Source organism: Papaver somniferum, chromosome 9 (assembly GCF_003573695.1).
Source record: "Papaver somniferum cultivar HN1 chromosome 9, ASM357369v1, whole genome shotgun sequence".
NCBI lineage: Eukaryota > Viridiplantae > Streptophyta > Magnoliopsida > Ranunculales > Papaveraceae > Papaver > Papaver somniferum.
Window position 1 is genome coordinate 80385380 of NC_039366.1, and position 12097 is coordinate 80397476.

General features: G+C 37.8%; 1 pseudogene; it reads left to right on the top strand.

Annotated features, from left to right (window-relative positions):
* The first annotated feature begins 3796 nt into the window (after positions 1-3796).
* Positions 3797-11778, top strand: LOC113311113 (annotated as a pseudogene).
* The last annotated feature ends 319 nt before the right edge of the window (positions 11779-12097 follow it).

A 12097-nucleotide genomic window follows, 5' to 3' on the forward strand; every position in this document is an offset into this window, starting at 1 on the left:
GGTTTAGGACATGTGTCTTGATGTCATAAAAGGAAGAGCTTTTGGAAAGCTTATTTAAGGAAGGACAAGGTACAATAGAAAGACAACTCTCTCTCTTACCATTCCTAGTAAACTGAGAATGTGTAGCCTATTTAAGGGGTGATTTTGATTCTGGTTCTACCCATTCCTAATAAAGGTCATTGGTGCGACTAGGACGGGTAGAACCAGAATCAAAATCACCCCTCAACAATCTACACATTCGTCGTAGAGGTTGGGATTAAAAAAATATTTTTGGGGATTTTGGATGTGTATCCTAAGAGAATGATATCATCAAATTCATCCAGGAAATCATCGAATAATAGTGTTAATCATATTTACTTCTTCTAAATCATCGATCTCAGAAGATTAAAGACATTATCACTACTAAAAGTAATTTTTTTTTAATCAATCTCAGACTGTCTAGAATCACTCGCATACATATCGCCTATTTTGGAGATATGTGCCTCAAATACACGAGCGTTTAACTAATTGTCTCAACAACTAGCTCACTATCAATGATGTTGTGGTTTCTTCCCTCACAGAAGTCTGGAACATCTTCTGATGTTTTCCAACAAACCCCCTTGTGATAAATGCCACCTGCTAGCCATAAAAAAAAAGTACTACATCAATAATGGATTTATTCAAAGAACCGACCCTTTTACTCAGGGCAACTTGAGCGTCTCCAACAGTGGGTGCTAATAATCCTACGTGAAGTTTTTATTTAGGTCCTTATTTGTGGGGTCATAAATATGTAGCAAAAATAATTGTGTTTTGCTCATGAATTATCTCCAACAGTTTGGGGTCTTAATTGGGGCGTCACATTCCATTAGAGGGGCGTCACCTAATAGGACAAAAATGGGTCACCCGTAAGTAATTTCAAAAACCCCTTATCTCAAATAATTGTGTAATGACCAAACAACCCTTAATTATTTAGTTAATTTTAATTAAATTTAATTATTATCTAATTAAATTAAGAAGATGAATTGTGATATATATATTTAAGTCTGGGACAAATTTATGTGGGGAAAAAAACTAGAGAGAAGAGGAAAAAGAAAAAAATAAAGATTTTTTTCAAAACCTAGATTGTTTGATTCACTAAACAAAAATGGATGAAACAAGTTACAAATTCGAGGTGGGTGAATCTTTGTATGATAGAGAAAACAAATTTTACATTCCTCATGTTGGAGACCAAGAGATTGATGATTTGTTAGATGGTAGAGAGGGTTTAACACAAAGTGATGATGAATCTCCACCAATTGAAGAAATAAATCAACAAAGTGAAGAACCAATGGTTGAAAATTAACAGTTACACCTCTGAACTATCTCCTATGGGTTCAATTTCGCTCAAAACTAGCTTAAGTACGTAAAAAATTTCAGATTTTTAGACTTTCATGGCAGATTATGTCTGGGTTGGGCTTGGTTTCCAACCGTAAGTTAGTTTTACGCCTGGGTTTGGAAGAGGGTTTGGTATTTGTTTCCAACCGTAAGTTGGGTTTACGCCTAGGTTTGGGATAAATCCGAGCGTAACTGGTTTCCAATAGGACAAAACTTGAGAATTACGCCTAGGTTAGATTCATCCAAAACACAGACGTAAATAGTTTTTTCATGAGTATTTATTACTTGTTTTACGTCTTGGTTAGGATTTTGGATTTCTAAACGTAAGTGAGAACGTCTAGGTTATATTTTCATCGTTTCCAACCGTAATTGAAAACGTCTAGGTTAGAGGTTGAATTTTTCAACCGTAACCTTTCCTATGCCTAAAACGTCTGGGTCCGTGTACCTTATAACCTGGATGTAATTCTAGTTTTTTTTTTTTACTAATATTGTGATATTTTGGTTGATAGATTGTGCTTCCACCTAGCCCAATGCCTTCTCAACCTAATGCAAACGTAATTCTAACCGAAGATTCATCCCATCACTATTTCAATGACTTGGTAAGTGTTTTTTTTCTTTTTTGAAACTAATGAAAAGATATGTTGCTCATTCACTGTGTTTTTGATTTTTTACTAACTTTGAGTTTTTGGAACATGTAGAGATGGAAAGATAAAGAAGATGCAAAGAAATGGGCTAGAGAACGTGGCAAGTCAATTATGTGTGTTATAGTTTGTAATGGATCAACAAATGGCCGCCACTTCTTTTCCTTGTTTGTAATGGATCAACATGTAGCAACAACTTGTTTCCCTTTTCCTTGAACAACAACTTCTTCTTCTTCTTGTTGATTTGGCGTATCTCTAATCACGAGTGTACCTCCCGATATCACCGGTAGTTGAAATTGTTATCCTTCAATTTCTAGATCTTGGAAAACATTATCTTCAATTTCAGGACATGTTGAGATACTTCCTTGAATCATATCCTTCTTCTTCTTCTTAGCATCCTTGTGGATACCTCTATGATCTACCTCACAATGAATATCATGGTGAGGTGGAGGAGTATCTTTTGGTGTTAAGTTATTTCCTCTATTCTTTTTAGGCTTTGCTCTATCACGATTCCTTCAAGTTACAAGAAATAGATCTTATATAATCAGTATAGATGAATTAGTCACACAGGCCAATCTATTAAAAAAAAAAATTGTTCAGGCTTAATTACGCCTAGACTCGACATATAGAAAACCTGGACGTCCAGCTTTATGCCTGTGAAACGTAGTGCAAGAACCTAGGCGTAAACTTAAAGTTGGAATTCTTCAAAACATCCAGGAAGAATTATGCCTAGGATCGACATAGAGAAAACCTGGACGTCCAACATTACGCCTGGGAAGTGTAGTGCAAGAACCTAGGCGTAAACCAAAATTGGAATTCTTCAAAACATCCAGGAAGATTACGCCTAGGTTTTACATATAACAAACCTAGACGTCCTAAATTACGCCTGGAAAAAGTGTGAAAGAAACTGGGCGTAAACCTAAAGTTCAAATTTCTTCAAAACATCCAGGAGTAATTACGCCCAAGTTTCAATCGAAACGTAAAACTAGAATTACGCCTAGGTTCGCCATGGGAAAATTCAGTAACTAAACCTAGGCGTGAAATTGGAATTACGCCTGGAAATCAACTAAACCTAGACGTGAATGACATGCAAATCAAAGTTTACGCTTGAATTGAACTAAACCTAGGCGTAAGTTCTTCAAAAACTAAATTACGACTGGAAAATCTAGTACCATACCCAGGCGTAACAGTAGCAGAAAGTAAATAAAACCCTAATTTTACTTCGATTTCATTCGATTTAAGCACAAAAACGAGTACAAAAAGATGGATTTGTTCCATTATTACCTTACATACACCATGGGTTGTTATTGAAGAGTTTGAAAACTTGATTCTTCAATTGATTGAATCGGTGGAATGAGTTGAGGATGAAGTTGAGGTTGATTGAGATGTTGATTACCATCACTGGGATCAGTTTGCTTGTTCCTCATCTTTCATATAGATTTCAATCCAACGATGTTAAGGTTTTCGAATCGCCGATTAATCGAAAACGATGAAATGAATTGATGTGAAAATAGAAATTTACTGTGAAGAAGAAGAAGAGAAAGAGGAGAAGAAGAAGAGAGCAGGAGTCAAAAGGTTGAAAGTGTGAAGATTAGATTAGATTTTTATTTTGTTTTTGTTTTAATTTTAATTGAAGCGTAATTTGGGCAAATTGCTATTGAATCAAAAGTATCCCTTAACCAGATTTTTGGTCATCAGATATCCAAATGAAACCTCTCTAATGGAGTGTGACGCCCCAGTAATAGCCTTCTTTTAAAAAAAAAAAGTATTACATCACTGTCAATAATGGATTTATTCAAAGAACCGACCCTTTTACTAATAATAAACTGAATCTGATGTACATCAACAAATCATTTCCGTGCAGTATATTCCTACTCCCCCTTCTGAGCTTCTTGATTCATTTCTCTTCTGATAAGAAACAAAAATTAGCGGTGCGGTGACGCTCCGTTCCATTAAAGAGTAGTAGTAGATTTTCATAACCAAAACAAACTTGTTTGGTGTGATTTGATTTTGAATCCAGACGATGGGATCGTTGAAAACTGATGAAGATGATTTAGTAATAAGTGGTAGTGTTGATGAGTCAAAACAGGAAGCGATTATTTATGTTAATGGTGTTCGTAGAATACTTCCCAATGGATTAGCTCACTTTACACTTCTTGAATATCTCAGAGGTACCTAACTGCCCACTTTGGAATTTTGCTTGATGATGTATTTTGTTGAGTTATGTCGGCTTATTAGATAAGTTATAGTACTGGGTCATTCTTGATTTGAGCTGAACAAAGTCAATTTCTTTGTTCTTAATTTTATAGTAGTGTGAGTGATGAGTGTTGTTTACTCTATCATGGCACCTTCTTTAATTGCTTGTCTGAACATATTGCGGGATAATCACAATGAACATTTGACCTAAGCCAAGAATGCATTCATGTTTGTTGAGGGTGGGTCCATCCAAGGTGCATCATTTATTAAATTGACATTGACTCATACTCAGGTGACCATAGGTCCCATGATTGGATAAGGACTTCAATCTTGAGTTGGTTGCTATTCGTATTGTTGATGAATTGGAATTGTTGAGTTAGCATGGTATTGTTTGAAACATAGTTGTAGATCATGCCATCATGGTACAGTTTCGTTATCAAGAAAGGCATGCTTAGTTTGCTTCTAAGTAAAAGGTGTTTGCCAAGTATTTGCTGACATATCTCTAACAACATAATCATCCTAAAGGCTAAAGCTTTCTCAATGAACTAATAATGGTAGAAGTATCATATTATATGTTGAGATGAATACGTCGGGATGCTGGGATAAATCCTATTTTACGGTTTTGCACCCTAATTTGAAACAAAGCTGTTTTCTGTATAAATGATCTGATGTCCTCGTATTAACGTGTCTGGGGCCAAGAACTGATATTTCTTTATTTGGACTCCAGATATAGGTCTGACAGGAACCAAGCTTGGCTGTGGTGAAGGTGGTTGTGGGGCTTGTACAGTGATGGTTTCTTATTTTGATCAATTATCAAATAAGACCATGTGAGTGAGATTGTTCTTTAATTTTATATACTGTGTGAGTGAACTTATATCGTAACAGCTTTCTATTACTCTCGTATCCTTCTGTAACTTGTCCCAATGCCCAACTAGGAATCATATTAAGTACAACTAATATGCACATACTTGCACATTCACAACATAAGTGTTACTTGCTGCTAAATTTACTGAAGCTACAACAATGGGCATCTTTACCATTCATTCATGGAAGGAACAGAGCTGCTAGCAATTTAGTAGAAATGAGAGAATCCCGACCAATCATATGATATTATCTAAGTGATGCTTGACACCTTTCCATTTCTTCGAAAATAAATTTCCGTATCCTAATCGCTCTCCTTATGCAAACTGCAGACACAGTGCAGTAAATGCATGCTTGACTCCTCTTTATTCTGTAGAAGGAATGCATGTCATTACTGTAGAGGGCATTGGGAACCGTCGACAAGGCTTGCACCCTGTCCAGGTTTAGTAATATTTTACATCACTGGTTGTAATTCTTATTTGATATAAAAGTTACAGCTGATGAATCATATTGAACACTGAACTGAACCGCAGGAGACAATGGCGCTCTCTCATGGATCACAATGTGGATTTTGTACTCTAGGTTTTATCATGTCCATGTATGCATTGTTGAGGTCGAATCGGGGATTTCCCAGTGAAGAGCAAATAGAGGAGAGCCTTGGTGGAAATTTATGTCGTTGCACAGGGTACAGGCCAATTATTGATGCATTTAGGGTTTTTGCTAAAACTGATAACGTCTTGTACATTGATAATGGAAAGCCTTGTTCTTCAGAAAGCTCTTCAGGGAGTGAATTTATTTGCCCCTCTACTGGGAAGCCATGTTCTTGTGGAACGAAGGTAATAAATGATGATAACTGTATGCCAGACTCTGAAAATTGTAACAGCATTTACAAGCCTGTTTCATACAATGAGATAGATGGTAGCTCGTACAAGGAGAAAGAACATATTTTCCCTCCGGAGCTTCTACTGAGGAAATTAAAGCCGTTGAGTTTGACTGGATTTGGTGGGATTAAGTGGTATCGCGCCCTCAGACTCCAACATGTGTTGGATTTGAAGTCAAAATATCCTGATGCAAAGTTTGTAATTGGTAACACGGAAGTAGGAATTGAGATGAAGCTAAAGGGTCCCAAGTATCAGGCCTTAGTTTCTGTTGCTCATATACCTGAGCTTAACAATTTAAATGTCAAGGATGACGGATTGGAGATTGGTGCTGCTACAAGGTTAAGTGAACTCCACAAGTTTCTTAAAAAGGTGTCTGCAGAACGTGCTTCTCATGAAACTTCGGCTTGTAGAGCTTTTATTGAACAAATAAAATGGTTTGCTGGAAAACAAATTAGAAATGTTGCATCCGTTGGTGGAAATATCTGTACTGCTAGTCCAATATCAGACTTAAACCCACTATGGATGGCTGCTGGAGCAAGGTTTCAAGTGATTGACTGCAGTGGAAACATCAGAACAGTCAATGCAAAAGATTTCTTTTTAGGGTACCGCAAAGTAGATCTGGCTAGCAATGAGATTTTACTCTCGATTTTTTTACCATGGACTAGGCAATATGAGTATGTTAAAGAATTCAAGCAAGCTCATCGGAGGGAAGATGATATAGCCCTAGTAAATGCTGGAATGCGTGTTTTCCTCGAAAAGACTAGTGAAGGTAGTTAAGCAGTTGCCGATGCCTCCATTGTTTATGGTGGGGTGGCTCCTGTTTCTCTAAGTGCATCGAAAACTGAAATGCTATTTACTGGAAAAATTTGGGGTCAGGGTCTTATCCAAGATGCTCTGAGAGAACTGAGAGAAGACATTGCGATTAAAGATGGTGCACCTGGTGGAATGGTGGAATTCCGAAGATCATTAACATTAAGTTTCTTTTTCAAGTTTTTCCTGTGGGTTTCACATCAAATGGAGGGGGAACAGTCCTTCAAGGAAACTGTACCATTGTCCCATCTGTCGGCCGTACAGTCTTTCTGCAGGCCATTTCCTACAGCAAGTCAGAATTATGATATTACAAAACTAGGCACCGCTGTGGGTTTACCTGAGATTCATCTCTCATCAAGACTTCAGGTTTTTCTTGAGACCATGAACTCGTATATTTTTCAATTTGGCAAGAAATCCATGCTGTATTTTTTTAACAATTACATTTTCTTACATTTACTATTTACAAGTGTCTGAACTCTGGAGTATGCATGTTTTTTTCTTTCAATTCGTTAATAATGCTGTGCAGTCATATAAATGTATCATCTGTGAGCACTGATTTTAGTCATGTCAGCTGGATGAAATCTGAAAACATGGTACATGGGCACGTTTTTCATTTTTCCTTAAATTATTTGTCAAAATAGAATGTCCTAGGATCGTGACCCAAAGGTAAATGTTTAGGCAAGAAGGCGAGTTACAAGTTTAAGTTTAGTCTTTGTGGTCCATTTATGGTTGGCCTTAATACTTCATTGCCATTGTTGACGGGACTGAAGTTTTTTATCAAGTTCCCAAGAGGTGTTTCAAGGTGTTAATTTGTCAAAGTTCATAACATTTTTAGGTAACTGGAGACGCTGAGTATGTGGACGACATAGCCACGCCTCCTGACTGTTTGCATGCTGCTTTAATCTTGAGTCGAAAGCCTCATGCTCGTATAGTTTCGATAGATGATTCAGAAGCCAAATCCTCACCTGGGTTTGCAGGTTTATTTCTTGCGAAAGATCTACCCGGAGATAATACAATTGGTCCAGTTGTTCATGATGAAGAACTCTTTGCTTCAGAGTTCGTTACTTGTGTCGGTCAGGTATGAAGCGTTCAATGTCTTGACACTTATTTTTACATTCTCTTCTAGTTCAAGTTTTTGCCTTCTGTACTATACAGTCTTCACTGCCTCTAACAGTCCTTTCTGTTTTGCTTTTATGCAGCTTATAGGGGTAGTTGTGGTTGATACGCATGACAATGCAAAATTAGCGGCACGGAAGGTCCATGTCGAGTATGAAGAGCTGCCTTCAGTTCTATCGACAAAGGATGCCCTAAAATCGAACATTTATCATCCTAATACTGAAAGATTCTTAATAAAAGGGGATGTAGAGCTCTGTCTTAAATCAGGTGAATTTGACAAAATTATAGAAGGTGAGGTTCATATTGGAGGTCAAGAGCATTTCTATTTCGAGACGCAGGGCACTTTGGTATGGACATTGGATGGTGGCAATGAAGTCCATATGATATCATCTACTCAAGTAAGTTGTTTCATCAAAAGCATTTCTAGTCAAGTAGGTCATATATCTTCGGGCTAGCCCATTTATAGTTATTATTTTTGTGTGATTTCAAGTTTCAGTTTTTCTTATACTTACAGTCCTTTGCAGGCCATTCAGAAACACTAGATTTATGTTTCTCATGTTCTTGGACTTCCAATGTCAAAAGTTGTCTGCAAGACCAAGCGAATCGGTGGAGGGTTTGGTGGGAAGGAGACGAGGTCAGCCATCATTGGCGCTGCAGCTTCTGTACCGTCCTATCTTTTAAATCGACCAGTAAAACTTATATTAGACCGTGATGTAGACATGATGATAACTGGTCAACGTCATAGCTTCCTTGGGAAGTACAAGGTACTAATTTTGGGACTGAAGTGAAATGCTGTTTCTTAAGAAGTACTCTTCAGCATGATATAATGTTCTTTCCTACATTGACTTGTGAAATATTATCTTTAGTGTTCATTTAACAGTTCATAGAGTTTTTTACATCCTGTTAGCCTCACAATTACTATTTTCTTTTGAAGGTTGGATTCACAAATGAAGGACGGATGCTGGGGTTAGACCTTGAGATCTATAACAATGCTGGAAATTCACTCGATTTGTCACTGCCAATCCTAGAACGCGCCATGTTTCATTCAGATAACGTCTATGACATACCAAACATGAGAGTTAGAGGAAGGGTCTGCTATACAAATATGCCAAGTAACACAGCTTTCCGGGGATTTGGTGGACCACGGGGAATGCTTGTTGCGGAAAACTGGATTCAACGAGTTGCCGTGGAACTCAAGAAAAGCCCTGAAGAGATTCGAGTTAAGTGTTCTCTAGTTGCACTGCTTTTAAGTTTGCAGGAAATCTGTATTTTGATAGATCATTGCTTCTTTATGTTTACAAATCTAACTTTTGTAAAAATCTATTTATACTCAGGAAATTAATTTTCAGAAGGAAGGTTATGTTTTGCATTATGGTCAGGAACTTCAGAACTTTACAGTGCCCCGGATTTGTGATGAACTTAAATCAACGTGCGACTTCACAGAGGCTCGAAAGGAAGCTGATCAATTTAACCTTCAAAATCGCTGGAAGAAGCGTGGAATTGCCATGATTCCCACAAAGTTCGGTATCTCTTTCACATCGAAGTTCATGAACCAGGTAAATTTTTTAATGAACCTTTACTTGTACCCGTTTCATTGAATCTCGATTTTGTGACTTATTTAGTATTCATCTCTTAGTAGTAACTGGGAATCTCCACTTCAGCATCTTGAAATGGGGATTGATATTTCGTAGTCCTCAAACAGAGAAAAGAACATGCTCATGGTCTTTCTAATGAATAGAGGCAGGTGCTCTTGTGCAAGTCTATACTGATGGGACCGTTTTAGTGACGCATGGGGGTGTAGAGACGGGACAAGGTCTACACACAAAGGTTGCTCAAATTGCTGCTTCGTCTTTCCATCTTCCGCTCAATTCTATATTTATTTCAGAAACAAGCACTGACAAGGTAATTTTCACAAAAGAGTAACTTGTATGACATCAATCTGAAAATTAGCACTTTCTGTTTTGCACTTTCTGTTTTGATTTCCTTATGCTGTGATATTCCATCATTTTGTTAAGGTCCCAAATTCATCACCAACGGCAGCTTCTGCAAGTTCAGATATGTATGGGGTAGCAGTTTTGGATGCCTGTGAGCAAATAAAAGCTTGGATGGAGCCTATTGCCTCTAGAAATAAGCATAATTCCTTTGCTGAGGTAATCCTATCTTTACTTCGTCTACGGGTATTTGTTTGTTTAAATTCTTACAGCAACAATGCCATGTCTTGAGATATAAAAGAATAGCACAATTTTTTTTAAAGTTTTTTTGGTGAGATTGATCTATTAAAATGAAACACAAGCGTTAAATGATGTTACCAACACTGGGAAAACCCTGTCCAGACAAAAGACCCAAAAGAGTATGAAACTCGTACACATGTTCCAAGTACTTCCTCAAGTCCGTTCCCATGTCCAAGAAACTCAATGGGGGGTGGGGGGGATTCTAGTTTTTGTGCTGTTGTGATTTCGTCTCTGTTACCATCGGTGAAGATGTATCCAAAATGTAATTGAATAAACCTGTTTTTGTTTGGAGTAGAATTCAGGATCTTGTTGGGCAATAGTTTTTTTTTCTGGTACGATATCCTGTTTGTACTACTACTTCCCCCAAGTTACGCCTCAACCAACTTGGGAATCCAACTATGATCTTAGTTGTTTCACTAACATGTTTGCTCCCTGGTTTTATCTGAAAGCCAAATTTTCTTGCATCATCTTTTATTTTACTTTTCGATTTTCATCTGATTGAAACCCGGCAACATAGCATCGGTTCATGGAGTTCCATAAATATGTTTCTTGTTCATCACAATTTGGTTCCTTCTTTCTTGGTTAAGAGATTGAAAGTTGATACATTGAGTTAATGTGCTGCATGGTTCATGTTTGTTTCATCTCTTATCAGTTGGCATTGGCGTGTTACTTCGAACGCATAGATCTTTCTGCTCATGGATTTTACAGAACACCTGATATCGGTTTTGATTGGAACATTGGTAAAGGAGCACCTTTTAGTTATTTCACTTATGGAGCTGCATTTGCTGAGGTTGAGATAGATACATTAACCGGAGATTTCCACACAAGGACGGCCAATATTATTATGGATCTTGGACATTCTATCAACCCTGCGATCGACATTGGACAGGTATATTGCTGATTATCAGTTTCAGTTTCAACTCAAGTTCTTTGTTTACTTGTGTTAGCTCATTAGTGCAAGATCATTTCTTCTTCTTTTTCTTGGTTAGGGTGTTTGAGTGACTTGGGTTACTGGGTTGAATTTGTGGGTCCCTTAAATCGTACTCAACATATTGTCTCTTCTGGTGACAAATTGCTACGATCTGTCATCTTGTAGATCGAAGGTGCTTTTGTACAAGGCTTGGGTTGGGTTGCCTTGGAAGAGCTGAAATGGGGAGATGCAGATCACAAATGGATCCCACCTGGCCATCTCTACACCTGTGGCCCAGGAACTTACAAACTTCCTTCTGTGAATGATATCCCTCTCAATTTCAATGTTTCACTTCTGAAGGTAAACAGATTGTACACCTCTAGCAAAGATAACTTCCATATTTTGGTTTGGAGTTGCCAATTACATTTCTTTCTTTATTGGATTCAACATTAAACAGGATGCTCCTAATCCGAAGGCAATACACTCATCTAAAGCTGTTGGGGAGCCTCCATTTTTCCTTGCCACCTCGGTGTTTTTCGCTATTAAAGATGCAATTACAGCAGCCAGAGCAGAGGTGGGACTTAATGAATGGTTTCCTCTGGATAATCCAGCAACTCCAGAACGGATTCGGATGGCTTGTACGGATGATTTAACTAAACCCTTTGTTGGACCAGATTATCGCCCGAAACTGAGCGTGTAATTTGCCAGACAGGTATGTTCTGTATAAATTTGTACAATGGGTGAACGAGTTAAAAGAAGAAGAAGAGAAAATTTAGCTCGAACCTTTCTTTACCATAATCAATTCTGCCGAAAATGTAATGTATGTTAGTTATTCACTTTTTTTTTTGCACCAAATAATCAGAACTACTCCACCGGGAATAATCAGAACTGCTCCACGGGTAGGCTCACAATCGGCAAGGTTGTTCACCTGCGATGAACACATCCACAATCGGCAAGGTTTTTCATCGTAAACTTGCTGCAGGGCTCGGCCCCGAAAGGGGAACAACCCCAATAGCCTCCGATTATATTCCAATGAGCCAAACATCGACATTCCGTAAATGTCTTGTTAACTTGTGAGAAAAATCCAAACCAAAACTG